The sequence below is a fragment of the Halichoeres trimaculatus genome, unplaced genomic scaffold, assembly GCF_033239565.1.
Source record: "Halichoeres trimaculatus isolate MK-OKI-2021-1 unplaced genomic scaffold, fHalTri1.1 fHalTri1_scaffold_7, whole genome shotgun sequence".
Classification (NCBI taxonomy): Eukaryota; Metazoa; Chordata; class Actinopteri; order Labriformes; family Labridae; genus Halichoeres; species Halichoeres trimaculatus.
The window spans coordinates 13,660,540-13,683,346 of record NW_027437185.1 but is presented as its reverse complement, the minus strand read 5'-3'; the positions used below and the strand labels follow the sequence as shown (position 1 = coordinate 13,683,346).

General features: G+C 42.6%; 1 protein-coding gene across 6 annotated transcripts in view; it reads left to right on the top strand.

Annotated features, from left to right (window-relative positions):
• Window positions 1-22,807, top strand: part of tenm2a (teneurin transmembrane protein 2a) — a 272,913-nt gene that overhangs the window by 40,829 nt on the left and 209,277 nt on the right. For 5 of the 6 annotated variants that reach the window (XM_074674857.1, XM_074674854.1, XM_074674860.1 and 2 more), the window contains exon 2: window positions 13,027-13,157. The exons of the other annotated variant lie outside the window; for it this stretch is intronic. The gene's annotated coding sequence lies outside the window, so the exon portion shown is untranslated. The remainder of the gene's footprint in view (window positions 1-13,026; window positions 13,158-22,807) is intronic. 6 annotated transcript variants of the gene reach the window in all.

Below are 22,807 nucleotides of genomic sequence, written 5' to 3'. Positions count from 1 at the left end.
TTCAGAGAAGTCTGTGTGCTGCCAGGAGAAATGCAGCCTCTGTCGAGGTAAGTGGTGATTCTTTTGACCAATCAATGGTCTGCAGTGTGTTGCTCCACCTTCTGAGAGCGGATCAGTTCAGTCTGGCACCCATACGAAAGGGTCCCAAAAAAGTAGGCCGTCTCGTCTCGGCTTTTAGGAATCTTTCCCGGGATAAGTCAGTGGAAACGCCGCAAAATGTGTGCCATACCGAGACGAACCAAACCGGTCTGCTTGGTGAAAACGCGGCCTTTGTGACTTCTGGTACTTCTGGCGCCAGCCTCAAGTGAACACTTGAGAAACAGCAGGTTTTCTTCTGCATTGTGTCATATTCTTTGACAGGAGGTTACCGCTTGACAGACACACATACTGGGGACAGAATATGCACTGTCCATGTTCCTGTGCCTGTGCATGATGTGAACCTTGTGGAAGTCCACCTCTCTGAATCGTGCCAAAGCATGGCACACTTGCGGTCACACTGGTCAATCAAACTGGGCTTTAGGGTTGAAGCCTGCTTTAACACAGTACAGTTTGCCAGTGTGAACGTGTCTTAAAAGTCTATTGTAAGCTTGTGTTGGTTGCACCAGTGAGCTGAGTGGGACAGTGGTTGGCCTTGAGGGTGAAAGCCCATTCATTAAAAGCACAGGGAAGTGATAGTGGAATGGATAAAAAGAAAAAGAAGAGGGATGATGAGTGGAATTAGGTTTGCATTTTACATTTTATGCAGTTTCCACTCATGCTACAAGGCCTTCAAAAGATTGAATATGCAATTAAAACCATTTAGATATGAATGTTGTGAACACTTTGGGCAATGTCTTTGACTTTCACAGGAGCCCTGATGCTTTCACCATGGATGTTTCAAACTAGGCCTGTTTGTAATTTTTTTATATTTTTTCCTGCTACTCTGTGAGCATGTGTGTCTTGAATTCAATGCAAAAATCTCCTAACATCCATCCAGATGCAGCCTGGCCATTCCCAGGGAAGATTTAGCACTTAAAACAAAAGGTAGCAGACAACGGAAAAGACACCCTCTTACACAGGAGTCACAGAATGAAAAAAAGAGGGTGCTGAATGAAAATGAGCTGTTGCATTACAAAAGAACTGTTGCATTACAAAAGAGCCTGTCCTTGGAAGAAAGGGACAAAGTCGCATGGCAGGTTTTCTTTCCAAGCGCCTGAATGTTGCCAGAACTACTGAAGAGTGCGGATGAATAAGAAGCACAATGAGTGAAAGTTATCTCATCTCCTTTCGCTTGCAGTTTGTAAACTCTCAGTAAACCGAGGGCTTGGCAGCGATGCAGGTATAAATGATGTTTTTTTTCTCTATTCTGTCTGCCCTTGCTGTTTTATCGTGAGCTTCCTCAGAGCAACTGTTTATGATTTGCCTCACAAAAAAAAGAAAAGAGAGAACGTCAGAGCAAGTAGGAAAAAAAAAACAGATACAGAGGACAGGTGAAAGATTTGACAGTAGGCAGCCTTAATTAATACAAATCTAGTTGTTGTCTTGATCTATCTACATGGATGCACACCTACCAAGCATGTTCTGACATGACTATTTTAGCAAGGTGCCCCTCTAAGGACTCACCCAACATGAACCTTCAGCAACTCCCAGTGATCTGAACTCGCAGCTACACAAGCACACAGGCACACTCGCTGCTGTGGCCACTCATTTGCATGACAAAGGCTCGGTTAATTATTTAAGGAGCCTTATTTGATCAATACAGGAGAGCTGTATCCGACTGCAGGGACAATCTGAGCCACTGGATTCTATGGGCCTTCATTATTCATGAGAACCACAGAGAGGGACCAGGCAAGAGGGATGGAGGGAAGGAAAGGAGGAAAGAGGGAGCAAGAGATAGGGAGCGACAACAAAGGCGGCAGGGTCTTGTTTCATGTGTATTAAAAGTTTTCCTTTTTTGGTGCTGATGAATATTTTACAGGGTGTGAAACTTAGACGGGACCTCTCTATCTGTAGAGGTGAGAGTGGAGGGGAAGGGTTAGGCGGTGACACCGCTGCTGTGGTAACTGGGGTTGTGTCCGGGTGAGGGGGTCAAATACATGAAAGATGAAAAAGTTGTGTCATAAAACCAGAAGTTATCCCGTCTTTGGTTCCATCTGTGAAGCCTTATGTTGGCATCATACTGTGACACGTGCTCCTTTAGGAACATGGATCCAGGGTTGCCGTGGTCATAAGTATGCATGGGTGAGCCCGTGTGCATGCAGTCATGCAGAGTGTGTTAGTGTGTGCGGCTTGTTTGCATGTATGTGTCATGGATTAGTCACAGGTACATGTCTGCACTCCAGCACAGCCAGGGGGCGCTTAAGTAAAAATAGCTTTAATCCCTCAGGGGAGTGTGTTCTGTCTTCCATGCTCTTTCTCTGCCGGCCACGCCTGGAGGGGTTAGAGGTGGAGGATTCAAGAAAGAATTTCAGATACATAAAAACACACACTCATGCACAGGCACACACAAAGAGGGATGAAAATCCAGATCAAAAACTGTAAGGACATATCTTGTTACTTACATGGAAGATACAGCATTGCTACACACAGTTGCCTGTACAGAATAAGACGCATATAAACTGTACAAAATACCAGGGTAAACATCATCCCACAACAAAAACACATAATTGTTCCCTGGATGAAAATTCATCCACTTTTTATTGACTCCTCCTGCACTGCAACACGCAGCTCATTTGGATCTTGCTTCATCAGGGAATTTTTTATGCGGCCCTGATGCAGCTCTGCCTTTTGAAGAGTAGGCGAGTTATGTCTCTGTGTAGAGTAAAGAAAGCAGAGAGAGAACAGTAAAGCCAGGGGCCCACAAGCAAAATACCAAAGATTTATATGAAACTAAAAGTTTTCCTTTATTTCTTTAAGATACCCCAAAACTTTAGTCTCACAGACGACTCTTTGCATTCATCAAAGAAGCATGCATAAACACGCAGTTGTAAAAACTTTTTTGGAGAGGTTAACACCAGGTAAGGGTCCTTCCAGGGGTCATTTTCAGGCTGGAGCGCCAGATGGTGATCTACAGGTGAGGTGCATTGTGGGACTGCAGAGGATGCTTGAGAGAGACCTGTGAGGTTTTGAAAAAGAGTGTTATTTTTGGAGAGACACATCTTTTCCTCACCTTTATGACTCGTACATCTGTGGGGAATGTTACCCCTGTGCATGTCAGATCTCGGTGTGCGTGCGTGTGGGGGCTTGTGTGGGTGTAGGCTTACATGCACGTTTGACCAAACATTCATAATTGGGCCCGGTAGCTCTTAGACTTTGACTCTGTGCTGTCGTCATGCCAACCGACCACTTTCCCTTTGTGCGGTTCCCATTTTGTGTAGAGATGGCAACTGCATGGAGATGCCTCACACAACATGGCAAAATGCACCAATCATTAGCCTGCAGGCTGCAACCTTACCTTGGATGATTCTTCTCCTTTTTTTGTCCTCTGATAACAGCCGCACTTTTTTTAAAGGTGGCTTGGTGCCCATCTAGTGCAGGTTCCCCAGTCCTGGTAAATGTGTCAGTGGCACGCGTGGGAGTGTGTCTGGGTGCCACCTTTTTTTAAGTCTGCGTATGGTACAAGTATGTCAGTGTGCTAGTCTCATTAAGAGATTATTCCTGTTCCTGGACACCCTCTTCCTGCTTCTGAGAGGACTGAGACAGGCTGATCCCTCCGATCACCACACCTGCTGTGTTGTCATCTGGAGAGGAGGAATCTCCACCAGTCAGAGCTAGAGGAAGGGAAGGAAAAATCAGAGGAGGATGGTTTGGAGTGGGGAAAGATGCAGCTCTGACAGAGTCTGAAAAGTGTCTGGCTTATGAATTATATATAACAACTATTAGAAATAAAGAGAGTGACAGGAAAGGGGCTGGGGTGTTGAACTTCTTCAGTCACACTTGATGCGTCAAAGACATTTTTCTGTCTCTAGGAAGCGATTGTTAAGCAGCCACTTTCTCAGTCAGAGCGTTTCTGCTCTGAAATAACTTCTTCATCTCTGTCTGCCTCGCTCCATCTCTTTGCCTCAAACTGTGTCTCTGCCAATTAAAAGCAGACCTCCAAAGAACTCTAAAATGCGATCAAAGAATTGCATTTGAATGTGTTCACAAGTGAAGTAAACACGGTGCTTCTTACAAGCTGCACAGCATCCGCTCACCTGATTGGATTAAACTGCTTTTATCACCTTAGCCTGTCGTACTAAAGAGGAGATTAAAGAGAAGTATACACAGAGAACAACCACCTGTGTATCAGAGGATGAATTTTGCAATCAAAGATTAAAACTTAACCCTGAATCTTTAATTATAATGAAGCCTTTGAAAATGTAGAGCTGAGGAATATTATTCCTTTTGGAAATAAGACTCTTTTTAGTTTTGAAATTAATGCATCTGCGCTGTCTGATGCAATCACAAATTACTTGGAGCTATTACTCTAATATTCATCCAATGAACAGATTTCTAGTGGGCTAAGGCAGCAGAGCTGCCGCCCAATCAGAGCACAGGCTCGACTCTGGGCTGATCGGGTCGCTCCAACTCAAGTGTTGCGTTTGGAGTGCGGCTCAATCAGCCCCATTAATGGATTAACAGGCGGCATGTAAATGTTGCCCCAGTGGCTCAGTCTCTCTCCTGCTTTATAACTGTTAACTATGAAGTTCACATCAAAACTAATAGCCGGTCTGATGCCATTTCCCCGCGCTTCTGTTGCCATTGGCAACCGGTAGAGTCCCCGCTCCGTGTTGGGAGCCTGTCGCCACATTCGAGTGTGAGCGAGAGAAAGAGGAGACAGACACAGACATAGAGAACAGAGGAATAAAAGAGTGTTAAAGAGAGGGAATCAAAAGAGATGTAGTGGATTTTGATCATTCAGGAGGAATGAAAGGACACACACTGAGTCATGACAGATGTAAGTGTCAGCTGGGTAGTTTGGTTGGAATGGTTTCAATGGAGGAAACCTATGCCGGCTCTCTTTTTCTCATCAGACGTGCATGTGCGGAGCTGCGTGGGGCTGGGACACACAGCAGAGCTCTGGCAGACGTGAGCCGCCCTGAGGACAGCCTTGTCCTTCACTGACCAGTTTTTTTTTTCCTCTTACACGACACCATATGTGTCGGCCTTCACCGTGCATCCTACCTGAGCTTGTTTGCTCTTTTCTGTGAGCGTGCAGTTTTTCAGAAGGTGAAGTAAAGGGGAGATGCGAGTCATCACTGAGCTCACTGCTACTGTCTCCTGCCTTGTCTGCTCAAAGAGCTCCGGCACCCCGCTGGGAGAGATGAGAGGCTTGATTACAGTCAAATTAGCAAATGAGCAGGTTAATTACAGAACCAAATTCCTGTATAAGAAGTGTCATTTCTCTGAGAGATGCTCCAGCTCCTGCTCCAAAGAGTCTAAAGAAAAGAAGGATAAGACGGGAGGAGGAGAAGAAAAAGCAGAGGACAAATGCCTTTTTCTCCTCTTTTCTTTTTTTGAGAAGTCTCCCTGGTTTCTGCCCCTCTTCGCTCAGAAGCTCCTCGTTTGAGGTTAAGAGAAAATGGTTGCATCAATGAGCTATTATTTCTTTCAGAGGACACTTTTCCCCCTCCTGCATGTTCCCTTTCTCTATCTCTCCTTTCCGCTCACTCAGGAGACTGCATCAAACCCCCTCACTCCGGCTTTCTACCCACTCTGCCGCTCGCTGGCTTTCATCCTTCACCTCACAGGAGCCTTTGGGAGGCTTCAGATTCTTTTTTTTTTTTTATTTAGCTACAACCACATAGAAAAAGGAATTTGCGAGACATTCGACTAAAGTTTGCAAGGACGTTCCATTTCACACAGTGAAAGAATGCAGAGCAAACTCACAAGAGAAAAGGCAAAAGTAATTAGGGAGAAAAGGCAGATTTTTTCGTCCGACCTTGCTTAGCGCGGGGCCACTGTTGTTCAGTTTGTTTGTGTCACGAGCCAACGACGAGTGTTAAGGAGCTACGTGATGCACCTCGATGAACACTTGCTTCCACCAGTGGCTCGTGTGTGGAGCTATGACTGCAGAGATAGTGTGCGCATGTGTGTGTGTATGTGGGGGGAAAGAGATGGATGGATTTTGTGGGCAGATGTGTATGAAGTCTGGAGCAAATGGAGTGAGAAGCTGAGCAGCTGGCAGAGGACAAGGAGTAGGCTAGTGGAGAAGAAGGGAGATTCACAGGCACTCACACTCACACAAATACACACAGAAGTGAATCAGGCTTCACACACACTTACACACACACACACACTGCAGTGACATGACTCACGCCAGTTCACTTACCAGACGCCGTCATTTGTGTGTCATCCCCGAGACAACCTACTGCAACACCGCTAACTTAATTTCTCTCCTGTGTTGTCACCACGGTGTCATCGTCTGTCATCAGCTGAGTAAATTAGAGTTTCACTCCGGAAAGTGTTTCCAGGGAATTTGTCTCGGATGTTGTCATATCTCCTAATGGAACTGAGGATGTGAAAGTTGGCAGTTGGCTCTCTATAGATTTTGTGGGTGCTGTTGTGGCCCGAGGGATACACAGAGTTGTGTGAAGATACACTCAGAGACGAGGGAGGGGGGAGGAGCCTTGGAGAGGGTTGTTTGGTGACCAAGAGCAGTGGCGGGGCATCCATATTTCATCTGTTTTATGCATTTGAGAGGGAGAGAGGATGGGAAGCAGCATGCTGGTGGTAAAGGTGAATCAGTGCAGGTTATCTCTTTTAAATTACAGCTTAAGCAACACCTTCTGCCCCTCCCTTTCCCTCTTTCTTCCTCCATTTCCCTCCATCCATACCTCTCCCCTCCTTTCCATTTTTACCCTCCTCCCTCTTAGACAACTCTATTGGATTTTTAGTCCATTCCAAATTAATTGAGCCGCGGCGCTCATGTCGAAACGAGCCCAGTCGATTGCCTAAATGTAACTATGCATAGTTATCGGCACTGCAGCGCAAGCCATTTGCGGGAAGCCTAAACATTATAAACAAATAAAGCAGCCGTATTGCCTCCAGGCCCTTGGTTAGGAATGCACTGCAGTGTCTGGTGAATGGGCAACCAGCGTGAAATCCAATATAGGCCTGTGTGAGGAGGCGGAGGGAGAACACTCCACTCCAATCTTCATCAATATAGTACTATACAAGACTGGTGCGGCTGCTGCCACCAAAACACAACCACTATTATGTTGACCACTGCACGCCACATCTGATACAGCTCCCTCCGCCTGCTGCTGTTTCTTTCACTGCACAGAGGAATGGGACTTTCCTGCAAGGCTGCTTTATTTACAAGAGTTTTGCTGTAATCAATTACAGCAGCCAATCAGGGCTAGGAACTCTTAAACATGTCCTCACATCTCAGGTGGCTCTTAGAAAAGTCCTCTGATACTGTTGATTTCAAACAGTTCATCCACTCCTACAGGGTTATATTTCACAGCACTGTTTGCCCTTAGTTTAGTGCCAGTCTACTGAACATTTTTCACAAACAAGGTTTTCTAAAGTGCCGGTGTAGGCGTAGGACAAAAAAGTCATCTTTTTCCCACGGTTGGCTTTACATAATTTAATGCCTGCTGCAATCACAATGGCCGCCACAAACTCAGTGATTGCTAGTGTAGTTTCTTTGGCAGCAGAAGCTGTTATTAACAGCTCGAAATTATGATGTTGCACATTGCTGTCTAGCCGTTGGAAAGAGAAAAAATCAACTCCCAGCATGACCACTGTGGATGGGATTTTACATGGCACTGAGCAGGCTGTGCTCTCTCTTATCTGCACACTGACTCTGTCCTGGACTGTGTTTATCTCTTATCACTGTGTCCTAATGGTTCAGCGTGCTGCAGGAGCAGTGAAGGATAAATCATCAGGGGCCCGAGTGCTGCGAGACATGCGCACCTACAGGTCCCCTTTTCTCCTCTCTGATTTGCTGAAAACCCCTCAGGTTACCATGGAAACCTCTTTATCACTGGCAGTTATTGTGACATTGACCCAGAGCAAAAGGTCAGGGCTAAGTGCAGTGGCCTCACACTCTTTTTTCAGGGTGCATTTGGATGACGTGTGCTCCTGTTTCTGGAGGATATGTGCTCCATGAGACCAAAAAACACACATAAGTGCTGCCTCGTTGGTCTTGGGCACTTCCCTTGAGCACTTTTTTGTGACCTTGTCTGTGTGTGTGTGTGTGTGCATGCAGAGAATATCAGGGGTGAGGTTAAAGGGGATCATATGTCTTCCTCATCCGTTCCTCTTTGTGCTGCCCAGATTGCCAGATATCAACCAAGCGACTGTCCCTCCCACCATCCTCCATAACCCCTCAAACAGGCACAACACTGCAGACAAAATCCATCCTGACAAGTCATTCATTTTTATTTTTCATTTTTTCTGACATATTTTTCATAATAAAAAAATATATAATCTGCCAATTGAATGTGATAGCTCATTTGTTTCTGTCACACTAAAGTGGCACATTTCTGGAATGAAGAAACAGTTTTTAAAGGATCACCCGTCAAAACACTTGGATTATAAGTACATCCAATTTCATCTCACCCCACTGAGGAGATTGTTGCTGCTCTTACTTGTGGGGAAATTCAAGTTTGAAAGATTGAATGTGAAATTAAAGATTATCTTTGGGTGAAAAGTTTTCACAGCTGCCACCTAAAAGTAGACAATCAGAATCGTCACTTTTGGAGAGCTGGCTCTGTTAGCATCTTGTCATTTGAATTCATTTACTTTTGAGTCTAGTTGCCTCAGTTAACAAAGAGCAATGAAGTAGCAACAGCTTGGCAAGGCTGTCAACTTTACAAATCTGGTCGAAGCATGATCTGTCAGTGTTACCAGCCTGTTGTCAGATATTTTGGAATGGGTCTCCTTCTCCCTGGAACAAACGGACCAGTTGACTGATAGAAAGAAAAAGAAAAAGAAATGTTTTTCTCTGTTAACTCTACTCAGAAAACTCACATTATACTGGTTGAAACATTATTGCAGCAGCAGACATTGCCTTCATTTTAGCCTCTTGGCTCTTACTCTTCTCTTTCAGATTTATTTCTCAAGCAGAAATTTGGAATTACAGTTCATAACTCAAACCAGGAAGCTGGAGCGTGCAAGTGAACGCTGTTGAGGTGGAGGGGCTAAAATTTGAAGCCAGAGGTTCTCAAACGTTTTTGGACCATGGACCCCTTTCAGATTAGACGTTTTTCCAGGGACCCCTTCATTATCGCTAATTCCATCCATCCATCCATCCATCCTTCCATCCATCCATCCATTCATCCATCCATTATTTCAACTGCTTATCCTGTGCAGGGTAGCGGGTGGATGGAGCCTATCCCAGCTGTCATTGGGCGAGAGGTGGGGTACATCCTGGACTGGTAGCCAGCCAATCACAGACAACTATTCTCACACACACTCACACCTGGAGACAATTTAGAGTGACCAATTAACCTGATGAGCATGTTTTTAGACTGTGAGAGGAAGCCAGAGAACCCAGAGAGAACCCATGCATGCACAGGGAGAACATGCAAAGTCCACACAGAAAGGCTCACCAGCCAAGCTAGGAATCGAACCGGTGACCTTTTTGCTGTGAGGCTGTCGCACTAACTGTCGGCCACCGTGCAGCCCTAGGGCAACATCAATTAGCAAAATATTAATACTACCCAATAGAGTACTTTGCAGCAATACAATTAAGCTACATTTATACTTTCCAAATAATTCATTTTGTAAACTTTGAGAAAATGTTGACTCAGAGGCAGTGGTGTGCACAGAGGGGGCCCCAATTGGTGGAAAACATGTGCTGAAGTGCCCTCCTGGTTGGCATAACATACGTAACTGCCCTTTTGGGTGGTGGTTAAGACCATAGACTGTATATAGAGTGGAGAGTGTGGCTCCGCCATTTATCATTGTACGGTTTTGAAGCCAAAATACCCCTGTCACAGGTGCCACCATTGTAGCAGTTTGAAGCCAGAGTCTGCGCAGTAGAGACTGTGAGGGATTCTGTGAGAATCTGAGTGGAGCCTGGTGACAAAAATATATATATTTTTTTCTTTCAAGAGTCACTTCCTGACTCTACCTCCCGCCATATTTTACAACCCCGAAAAAAATACACAAGAACGGCAGCTGTCAATCATTATTAAACGTTACGTAGAGCCTCATTTTTAACCTCTTATAACTAACAAAAGCGATCATTTTCTGAAAAAAGAGGGCTTGAATACAAGACAGCCAAATGATATCTTCAAATCACCACAATAATCAGACGTGAGAAACATTTCTACGAGGTGTATTAATTTTTTAAAGTTTGACCACAGCCCATCTGGAATGACTGGATGGATTTTTTACCCATACTGCAGCCAGCCACCAGGGGGAACAGTTTTTGTGGAGACCCCACTTCAAGCCGAGCAAGCGGACGTCCATTTTTTTACAGTCTATTGTTAAAACATGTTGAACTGCTGTCTTGGGTGACAAAAGCGCATGTCGTATTTTCATTTTTTTTTTCTCTTCACCCCTACCCTTCAAGAGGTCTTTGCACCCCACTGCACCAAGGTGTTTTTCTTTTTGTTTTGAGTTTTTTTTTTTTCTTTAGTGTTGCCAACTATGAACTGATCGACCTGTCACGTTCACATGAGAATTGATCTCATTTCAATTGATAGTTTAAACTAAATTGGGCAAGAGTACTGGAAAGAAATAGCTGATTTTATTGGCGCAGAGATCCCAGTTTGTAGATGTGCTTTTTCAATTGTCTTCAAAGTATTTCACAGACCCCAAACAATGGTTCGCGGACCCCACTTAGAGAAACACTGCTTTAAGCAGTATAGGAAATACATCAGAGGGAGTGACTAGAAATCTTGCAGCTAAGATAAACCACCAAATCAGGAGAGCACATTTAGAAGGTGGTTCTGAGAGTAATGCATGACTAATGTAAAGTCATTGTAGCTTTTGTTGCATGCTCCTTCAGTGGGGAAATAGATTTCAGGAAAGTGGTGAGCAGAGTTTGTCCAGCTTCCTTTTACTTTGGACTTGTTCAGTTCTTACAGTTCAGTGTAAAACAGTTTGTATAAAACTTAAGCTACCAAACATTAGACCCTGTTGAACAAAAAAAAGGGTCAAGCAGCTTTGAGTGAAAAAAAAACAAATACTAATTTCTTACTGTAAGGATTTGACTATGAGCTGAACTCCCCATAACTTTAGCTCTGTATCTCAATGCCACATGACAAATCTTTTATCCTGTTGAACACATTGTTTTGAAAAAGTGACACTAATGTGACTTTAACAGTTTGAAAGCTCCTGACTGTAAATGTTTAAATGTCTGAGGAAACAGTCAGTGCTTATTGGAGGCTGACTAATGTGTCTCACAAACATGAGCAACATGTAAATTGTTCCTGGACGTTTTCTGTGGCACCAAACAGGAAAAATAAGAACAAATGGGTACAGCCACGGCAGTTTTAAGAGTGTTTTTAATTAGTTTTCTTAATTTCCTCTCTATTTTGAAACTTTATTTTCTGCTGTGTCCCAAGGTTCAGCATGATAACCGATAAAACTCTGCTGTTGGCGATGTGTGCCACATGCTAACCCAGCGTGGGGTGCTTTTAATTTACCTCCGACTGCTGCATTAATCCATCTCTCTCTATTGGACAGCCATTATGGATATGGCTGCTTTATAGAGTACTTTTATGAGACAGCTTTGGCTTTTTGTCCAGCTCCACCGCAAAGTGGCCCCAGCAAAAGCCCCGTTGTTGTTCAGCCGTCTCCCCCTCTTACCCCTCATTTCATTTCTTCTGTGTGCCTTCCCAGCCACATCCTCTCTAATGAAGCTAAATCTAGCATGCTAAATGGGACCAGTCAGCTATGTCATTGGTGCTGGAGCGGCCATAGCTGTCTTCTATTGGCCCCGAAGGCACAAACACCACTTCAAGACGATGAGTCGATGGCATTAGGAGTGTTCACGGTACAGCAGGCACAAACAATGTAGACCCGAGCAGACTAGCACTTATCTGTGGTAGCTCTGAAATACTGGTGCCATGCAGGCACCCAAAGACTGAGAGACCCATGTGTGGGCTGGAGAGAACAGATAAAGTAACAGAGTCAAAATGTGTGTGTGAAAGTGCAACTGTAGCTGCAGTCGAGATCGGCACTGTACCAGAGATCAAGAGCAGAGAGACGTGCTCTGCAGGATACCAGCCTGTCAATTGCAGCGCTCTCAGCTTCAAAGTTCTCAGCTTCAGGATTTCGTATAGAATCTAATGGGTTTGGAGTGTGAGTGCACACAGTCACACAAGTGGAAAAGCACCGTAATACAGGACCCTACATGACAATCCAAAAAAGCACACACACTCGTAGGTACACACACGCACACACAATGTGTCAAATCTCCGACTGAAGTCCAATATATCCCTCACAAACCCATTAAAGGTGCTTCATACAACAGCCTCTCACAGAGTACAGAGAGAGGGAGGTGAGAGCGGCACAGACTGAGAGAGAAACACAGAGAGGAGGAGGGCCGTGTCACTGTGGGTGCTTAAAGTTAACACATTCTGCTCGATAAAAGTGTACTTTTTATATACCCAGATTAAGTTTTATGTTATTTTAGGTATTAAAACTAAATCAAGATGATTCAGCTTACAAGTTGTTTAAAAATGAAACAATTTGAGGATGGATGAAACATTATGAAGTGCTACTGTGCCAGATGTAGAGGATTTCAGAATAAAAATGGCTTATTTCTGCAACTGAACATAAACTTGTGCCAACTCGCACAACAGACTACGACTATGAGTTATGAGTTATTATGACTTTGCTTCAGAGGGTTTGTTATACTGAACAGAGAGGAGCCCAGACTCATAAAACAAATCGATGCATTTGACACGGGGAATACAGAAACACCAACGATATTTTTTTCATGCATTTCTATAAGACGTATTTATCTAACCATATAAGATGTAATACCTTTGTAGAAGAGGCTTTGCAGGTTTGTAACACCTGACCTTTCCTTGAAATACCTCTGAAGAAGCTGAATTGTTTTATATATCAACACCTTTTAATGCTGATATTTGCACTCAACAGTGAATGACACCAATTACCTGTGAAGTGGGCGAACCTTTCACGACTTAGGCCAGCTGCCTCTCACAACTTCAATGCCAGGGGGATGAAAGATGGAGTGACCCAGTGATCAGAACAAAGTGACTGAGAAATAGGTGAGTTATTCAGTAACGGAGGTGGGGACACGATGCAGATTTTAAGATGTTTGTCGCAGCAGCAAAGACATCAGTCAACTATCAAAAAGCCAGGACGTGGTGTTAAAGAGAGCCCAGAAGATGGTGAGTTCAAAAAGACCACTTCAGCAAAGCTAACAGTCAGGGAAAAATTTACCTTGGTCCTCAAAGCGGCTGCTTTCAATAGACTGACAGAAAAGTGTGTGAGTATGTATCTGAAAAATGGATCAAAGGTATGCCATCACGAGACTGAAAGCCTTGAAGATCACCACAGAGGCTACATGTAGTGGATTTCAAAAGGTTTGCAAAATAAACTACAGGTTGTAAAACCTTGAAACTCCACAAACATTTCGAAAGTGGTGCTGAATACAAAAACCCTAAATACTTTATGGATAACTTATGTGATTACATTTTGATTAGAAAAGCCAATGGGAGTGGGGGGGTTGTCTCTGATGGAAAAAAAAACACAGCCACAAACTGTTAAATCAGCCTTTTTATTTTTTCTCATTTTTCTTGGCAAGTCTTCTTATAAGCGTTAAAAGTAAAGCCGGGTAAGATTCTTAGTTATAGACACTAACATGAACATCCACAGGGAAGAGTCAACATAGAAAAAAACACTTTTTACACTGGAGGTGCAACAATCCACACAAACCAATAGTTTTTTTTAAGGGTCCTATAACAGAGATGTGAAATTTCTTAGAGATGCTGAAAACAAACAAAAAAAAATAGATTGGTAGATTTTGCTTCATTATAGCAAGACTAGTCATCCAAAGGTTTTTTTTAAGTTTCCTTGAAATAGATGGTGGTGAGGCTTTTAACGGGTGTTGTCTCGTCACAAGGCATAAACTGTATTTAGTGAAACACCATTGCTTAACACCAAAATGTGCTTGAAAAATAAAATTGTAAAAAAAAAATCTGAAAGATAGAAGTCAATCTTTTAGTGCATTCTGTCTTTAGTTTGCAAGACATTTGGCTGCATACTACATTATTGTTGTTAATCGATGTTTATTGCTGCTGGGAAACACTAAAACCTTGATGAAGTTCAGCTGAAATAACTTTGTAAGCCCCCTCACCTATGAACAAAAATAAAACACGTTTATTCTTTATTGCTGTTATTGACATCATCATGACCATCATCATAAGAAATAAACATAAGATAAGAATAATAAAAAAAAATCATAAAAAATAATAAATATAATAATATCTTGCCCCTCTGCCATGCTTAGTTAGCATGCTGATGTGCCAAACTAAGATAGTAAACTTGATCCATATTAACTTCTAAATATCAGCATGACAACTCTAATCATAGCACTGGGACCATGTTAACTTGCTAACATTTGCATTTAGCTCAAGCACAACTGTGCCTCTGGCCTCACAGAGCCGCTGGAGTGGCTGTCTTCTTTTTAATTAACTGTTGTCCCCACATGGCTTCTTAGTATTCATTTAAGTAACAAAACTTAACTCTCCTCCTGACCTATTTAACATAGAAGGACCGTCGACTGAGCACCTCGGGGGCCTTTAGAATAAACTATTTAAAGAAAACAATCATAGCACAATACATAATGTCTTTCCCAAAACAACTGTAGTTAGTTTTTGTGGAATGTTACAGATTTTTTCTGTTTCTGTTGCATCTGTGTTCATCTCCCTTATGTCTGTGTTTTTCTGCCTCCTGCTGCAGTTTTATGATCCTGTGAATTATGTTACGTGGAAGACTTTCACTGGGCAAAAAGTCCTGTTTGTTTTATAAGTGCTCCACTATTTCATTTTTGTCCTCGAACATGTCAGCATCCTCCTACCTACAAACAGGCAGTTCAGATTGTCTCTTTGTCCATGCCGTAAATGTTAAGCGTACTCTTTTTCTTCTTCCTTCCATTCTCTTCTATAAATTGAATTTCATTTTTTCACATCCTTGAAAGCACTTACCCCAGGACACAAAAGATGTATATCCTGAAGACACATCTCCTCTCTTTTTTTCATTGACGCAGTGTTTATCCCTTGAACACAAAAACTTTTAAGTGTTTTGGGTCTGTTATTTGTAAATTCTGAGCTCTGACTTAAACCATGAAGGCTTCATGGTCAAAGTCCATGTGTAAGATGAAGGTCTTTGAGAAACTGGAGGACACTTAATGTCACTCATGGAGCAAACATGTTTCTGGCCTGTTTATGTTGGATCCACTCAGGTTGTATTCTGCCTAATGCATAATCATGAACAGTGTTATAATCTCAGTCCCTAGAGATTGTTGCTTTCACATGCTTAGATGACGCACGAAGCAAAAAAATGTTTCTGTGTGAGTTCTTCACCAAAGTTAAGGAGTGATTCACTGCAGCCTGTGTCAGATCTTTATGTATTTACAAGGATTGAAGCAAAGCGCCCATAGACGGCTGCTAATCTGGTCTCCTCCCCACTCTCCCCCTCTTTCCCTCTATTTGACATTTCAGCCTGAGGAAATGACTCTGCTCTGGCATTTCTTCTCTGCTCTGGGGTAGCACAGCCCTATAGCTACTGTCATTTACACTTTTTAATGCGTGTGTTAGCGCTACACTTTTCTGTTTAAGAAAACAATAGCTGACTTTCCTCCAAAGAGACAGAATGGCAGTAAAAACAGGCTTTGGCATCCCTCAGTACTTCACCTCTGCACACTCACAGGCGATGCATGTTGTACAGTAGGAGCCAGCCAAAACCCTCAGTGTGTCACCTCTGTCATAGTGTTAATTAGACAGTGTCACCGTCTGTCCCCAGTGACATTTATTGCACATTTGAATATTTTACCCAGACAGATGGTAAGAATGTCAAGGCGTGACACTGAGTTATTAAGCCCTAGCCCTCTCCCTTGGCGACAGAATGCAGGGCTTGTCAGCACCCGATTGTTTTAATAACTCGCTGGCAGTACGGCTGCAAAGTTTGCCCTGACTTCATGTGCTTCAGCTAGTTTCTGGGGCATAGGTTGAGGAGCCTACACTCACACGTGCACGTGGCAGCAGACACACATAGCAGCACAGGCGTGAATTTACTGAATGAGGATGAGGAGGAATTCCCTCACTGAATAAAAGAACAGGTAGCATGGCTCTGCGAACTCTCTGCTGACATTATCCATCTGCAGACTGCCAGGCTTTTCTGTACCGTGCATGACCTTCACCACTGCTAGCACTCTTGTCAGATGTGCAGCTCAGCATTGATGTGCTCTATAACCTTAAAATATGATACCACAGTGTCACACTGGAGCTGCTCGCTCTCACATGTTGTACAATGGGATACGAAATCACCTTTCTATTCAGTCAAACTCTATGTGACACTGATGGATAAAACATATTGCTTAGTATTTACACGTTACTCCTCAGACAATGTGCATTTTAAGTTAGAGTTGGCTCGAGTGGTGCTACAAATTTGTTGAGGCTGTCAAACTGCATGTAACAACAATCATTAAAAGGTGTAAGCTGCTTTTCGTCAACACGTGAAGTAACACCGACATGTCAGGAGGATTTCAGAGGATGTATTTAGCCTTGTTGGCATGCAGTGTACTCATAGCAACAAGAGCAGGGAAACCTGTTATAAAGAAGTTCTGCTGGCAGGTGCTAGGTTGGATCCTTTTCAGCTGATGATCAAACAATGGCAGCTTGTGCAGCAGAAGCTGTGGCAACCATCCTTGCTACAGAAGACTTAAACTAACCTGCACTACAGGGAATAAATATCTGTGAGGTGCAGAGCTGTGACAGTAAGTGGATTAATGAGTAAGTCAATCAGAACAGAATTTAATGCCAATTATTTTGATAATTAAATAATCTTATCAGTCTCTTTTGAGAGGAAAAAAATGTCAAACCTTTCAAGCATTTCCACTATTTTGACCTTTTTTAAACTGCACTGAAAAGAGAGATTAATAAATGAAGATCATGGTAATTAGCAGGGATGAGGGTGACCATATTAAACTGTCATTTACACAAAACAACTTGCATGACTTCCAAGTGTAGGGATATACCACAGAAAAATACAATCCTTATGTTGACATGCACACACACAGGAACTGTTTGCCGCATTTTTCTCCCAGCTATACGTTCAAATGGCTGTATCTGATACAAAAAAAGCCATTTCAAAGGCTTTCACATTAAGAGACAACTCAGCAAACCCGGTAAGTGTGTGAAAGTAGCCATAAAATAAGCCGAGCCCACTTGTCAACATTATTGCATGCTACATTTGCTAAACGGACTCACTGTCACTTACAGATTACAGTCTAAAATTAGCATAAACAACTGAGTGAATGCAATTTCACTGCTGGATTTTTTTTCTTTTTTTTTTTCCTGATTCATTTGCCGTATTGAGGAGACAGAGAATGAAATGGGGATTCAAATTGTGTGAAGAACACAGACAGAATGAGAATAAGTTTCTAGACTGCCTATCACGGGCCCAGGGTGTTGTGAGGAACTCAACTTTGCTTGAAATTTGGAGCATATTCTCATGTTGTCTTTAGTGGGTGTGAAGGCCCCTCAATGCAGATAAATACTGGACAAATATTGATTTGTTTGTTCTTTATGTGTGTATACTGTAACAGAGCTCTAGCCCCCAAAGTGGACTCCTGGCATTCGCAGCCAGTGTGTAAAAAAAGTCTATTCCTCTGGTGTTTTTGCAACAGTGTGTGTCTATAATATAAGCCAGGTTTGTTTAGTTATTCTGTTATATCCTCCCCGCTGTCGCTCTGTCTCATTCCCACAGCTCATTCTCATCTTGTCCGTCATTTCTCCCCTGAGTTTTTGAGCTATGTGTAATTACCCAGTTTGTTTGCACCTTGGCTCTAACTGCCTGTCTTGTCACAGCCAAGCTTGTGTTCACAGGAAGCACAGTGTGTGTATCTATGTGCGCTTGCAGGCGAGGGTTTGCATGCACCAATCAGTCTTTTAGCAAATATGGGTGTGACGGGCAAGAGCATGCAACAGTGCAAGCGTGTTTCTCAGCACGTGTGCGCCACCCCAAGCCCACTCTGGCAGACACAGAGAGACAGAGAGAGGGACCTTGTCGTCTCTAATCCCTTTGTTTTGAGTCAGATTAGAGCTTTGCGAGGCGTTTGCGAGGCCTGCAGAATGTGGATTTAAGGATTAGTCTAATAAACAGAGGCTCTGTGGCACTCTGCAGCCCAGTGTGGAGATTACACAGGCACCAAGAGCAAGGAAGAGAGCGGGGTGGTTTTTGTCCCCCCCCCTCCCATCCCCTTTATTCTGCTCTACCCTGACAAATGAGAGGATGAGAGGGGGAGAGACACGGAGGAGAAGATGGAAGGTGGATGATGTCTCTTCACAGTTCCTGATCAATGTGGAAACTTTCATCCATCTCCTTCCCTGCTGGGACAAAAACTCTGAGTCACATATGCAAAGTTCGGGAAATGAAACCCTCATTCCATACACTTGTGTAACCTCAACAATACTTCATAATTACTGCATTCAGGCTGGCTGCTCACTGGGGACATTCCCTCATTTAAATGCACCACTCAGCAAAGCGCAAACAATGCATAGAACAAGTACTCAGTATTAACTCAGAAAGAAAAAAGGAAAACAGTCAAAATCTGTCCACAGAAAATGTCCCTGGTACAACACTGACTCAATAATAATGCAGCAAAACTTGCTTTTTTTGTGTGTCCGTTCTGTTTGAGATGCAGAGGCTCGACCCAGAAGAACTAGGTTCAATTACAGAGAAGAAATCTTGTTTTATTTTTGTAAGTGACCTTATTGTTTTGTGGCAGCGCAGATGAAAGGCAGCCTAATTTGTAAAGTCTACAACTGACTTATTGTGCGCTCACTCGCTAATGAGGGTCTCCAACATCTGAGGTAGCAGCGCGCCTGCTGCACAGCATAGCTGTATTCAAAGCTGAAGCTATGGGACATTTAAAAAGCTGAGGGAACGCAAAAAACAAATGCTTCTACACCAAGGAGCACCATGTGATTACGAGGATGGCAGTTAAGCAACAATATTAATTGGTGTTATTCTGATACCAGAAAAAATGCTAGGCCCTACTGAAAGTGCAGTTCACCAGCAAATACTTCAGTAAATGAGAGGGTGTGATATATCATCTCCCCAAAGATAAAGTTGTGTTCTCATCTCAAAGCAGCATTATACTGCTATATTAACAAGTTTTTTATTCTCAAGCATTAAGTTATTTAGAAACGTCACATGAAGGAGGTGATGTACTGAAGTTGAGCGCTGCAGTCATTCAGTCACATCGACACAAGGCAGCAGCCACGGTGGCCAGCATCCAGCTGTAGAAGTATAAACCAACATTTAACCAGTCCACCTAGGACCAGTAACATGTTCTTGCAGTCACTGCTGTTTGTATCCATGGTTGCCAAAGACCAGAATCCTACTCTGTATCATGTATGTTTCAATTCATCATGCAGCCATCCACATCAAGTCTGTTCTGTTATCCAGAGGTATCAGCTTTGCTCATCTTGTCCAACACTGTCTGCTGTTATTTCAATTAACTGGATTCAGGACACCAAATGAAGCAAGGTGAAACAAAAGGTGGAAAGCTACAGCGCTGTAGTGCACTCATGGACTGCCTCTCCTCCAGTCAGATTGCTTAGGTTGGAACTAATGGCAGCTCCAGTAATCACAGTTTTAGAGTGTTCAAGAAGGACAGGTTTCAGGTGACGAACAAGTGCGCTGAGCGAGCAAAAACTATAACCTCAGTCTAAGTCAGCCAAACAACAAGTTTTATTGCTCCAAGGGATCAAACCTTTTGAATACCATCACCAACACTGAAACCTTTAGTGTCAGCTTTAGTATCAGCCAAAACTGTTACTGATCTAATTAATTTGAAATTCTCTATTTCATAATCTGAAGACAGGAATGAGAATTATTTAACTATGATACCATAAATGAAAAATGAATTAAAAAAATTATGTATAGCTAAATATAGACTGAGTGTATCATTATTTTATGTGTATATAAACGTGTAAATGTGGGTTGAGTAGATCTCCAGTTTCAAAGGAATGACAATTTAATTGTAATCCACATATTGCAAGTTTCCATCAAAGTTGTTTACAAAGCAAGCATGAGATACCTTCAATCTGCTATCTTTCTTGATACTATTTTAGTTTTTCAGAGCGAATATGCAGACAATGTCGGTCATGTAGCACTCACACAGTTGTTGCAAACAGAAGAAGAGCATAGAACTGAGTTAGATAGATCTATCCTATAGACGTGTCCTTCCTTGCCATTATCCAATCTTGCTTTTTGAGTCTGTGTTGGACTAATACCCAAAACCACGACTGAATCAATACATCCCTAATGGTACCCCACATTTTAAGGTTGTATTTTTTAAACCCAGTGTATAACAAATTAATCAGACCACCAGCCAGTGTAAGGCATTTGACTCTGCTGCCCCGAATTATCATATTTCTTATTGTTATAATACTTTTTTATGCTTCTGTTATTGCACATAATTACTCTTTGATTTGCACATTACATTTACTGTCATTCCTGAACAGAAAATAAATGTGTTTCAGTGATTCTATGTTATTCTTGATTAATTTCTGACACAGTAAAAGAAAGTTTGAGTTTCAGTACTCCATGATGCTGGGTGGTTTTCCCTTTCATTTGACAGATGATTAAATAAATTTGTTTAGCACTCTGTATATTTAGAGACAATTTAAGGGGACTTGAACAGGTTTAAGCACAAATGTAAGCTGTTTAATGTGTAATATTCATGTTTGTTTTAATTAACTCCCCACCACACACACAGCAATTCCACTGTGAATGGCTTAAAAAGAGGGACAGTGACTGTGTTTACATGCGATCAGTAACACTTTCGTATTCTGAATATTAGCAATAATCTGAGTGCGCAAGGGCCATGTAAACATCAATAACCCTTTTGAAAAAATGTAATACACTCATATTCCGGTTTTAAAAAATCTGTAAAACACCCCTAGGGCAGTGGTCCCCAATCCCTGGGCAGTGGACCGGTACCGGTCAGTGGGCCAATTGGTACACAAAAAATACTCAACTTAACTTTATTTTAGTTTTATTTATTGTCTGATTCTGAATGATGTTTTATTTTGAAAAATGACTGGATTTTCTCCATCATACCTGTCTGATTGGGGTGTGACTCTTTCTTGACGCCAAACCCCCAAGCTAGCAAAATGGACAAAAAAAACCAAACATCTTTGAAAAGTGTCTTTGGACAGGCTAAAAGAGCCAGTGAGGAGAAAGAAGAAGAGCCGGTCCGTGAAAATTTTATCTGACACTAAACCAGTCCGTGGCACAAAAAAGGTTGGGGACTGCTGCCCTAGGGTACCCCCTTTCTGACCTGAATATTTGGTCAAGTATACGCCTATCGGGATATCCCTGTCAAAAGGAACATTAATTGGTGTTCTGCACATGTTCTGTTCGCAAGGACTCTTGGTCTTTTGAGTGCAGGAAGTCTGCTGTGCAGCTGTTGTTGTTGTTGCCATGGATACATCAAGATGAAGTGGTGATTACGCACTTTGCGTCATGACGTGTATTAAGATGTTGTATGTCACTGTTTTGATCGGTGTACCATGTAACAAAGAATTGCATTGATTTCTTATGCTCAACAGGTTATTCTGAATGTTTCAGAAACCAAAATATTGACCTTAACCCAAATACATACTGCATGTAAATGTAGCCATTGTTATTTACATCTCAGGATGTTTCTTGGCTTTGCATTCAGAGTGAGGATCCCAAGCCAGGTCAAACTACACAGCCAACCCTGTCCATATTAAGCAGGTAGCACGCAGCGGTTCAGAAACGATACAATCTGTAATATATTTCCTTTCTACTCTGGTATCAGAGGCTACTCAGTATCAGCCAATACTCAAGTGTTTTTGACAAAATCTGTGTCACGAAGAATAAATTGATATTGGAAGCTCTCTAATATCCTAACATCTGTGACAAAAACATGCCAAATTATACTTACATAAATACAAATAGTAGCACAATTAGTGGAGATCAGGACTAATCACACTTAATAAGCCAGTGATTATTTATTCTTTGGCTAAAAGAGGTCTGGGAGGTAATGGGGCGAGGTGTGAGGTAGAAAGTGATGAAATGTTTCCTGTCCTGCACGCCCCTCAGCTGTTGGCTCACACATCATCTTGGATCTAAAACGGTTCACACTTTCCAATTGGATTGGCGTCATGCAGGCAGCCCCAGCCTTCCCTTTTTTTGTGTTTGTGTACTTGTGTGTTAAAGTCAAATTTTCTCATCCATGTGTGTACGCGTGTGTGTGGCAGGCGGGGGCTCAGCATGTGTGCATGCACTGTCAATGACACCCGAGATCGAAGACATGATTAATGACTCTTCATAGTGAGGAGCCTCTCAGTCAGAGGCCAGGCCAAAGCTCATACAAGGCTGATTTGTGTGTGTGTGAGAGGGAATGATAGAGGTCATGTTGGAATTCATACAAGAATATTTATATATGCTAATACATGAATGAGACCCTCACCAACCCACATCCACACACACACACACACACACACACACAAACTAGAAGTAATCAAGATGCTCAGCCTTTCCCATGAAAAGCCTCACTAACACTCTGGAATCATGCACACACATTTTCACACATCCATATCTCTCAAAGTTGTTCTCCATACGGTGAAACAGAGAGTACACTGTACATAATGAGATA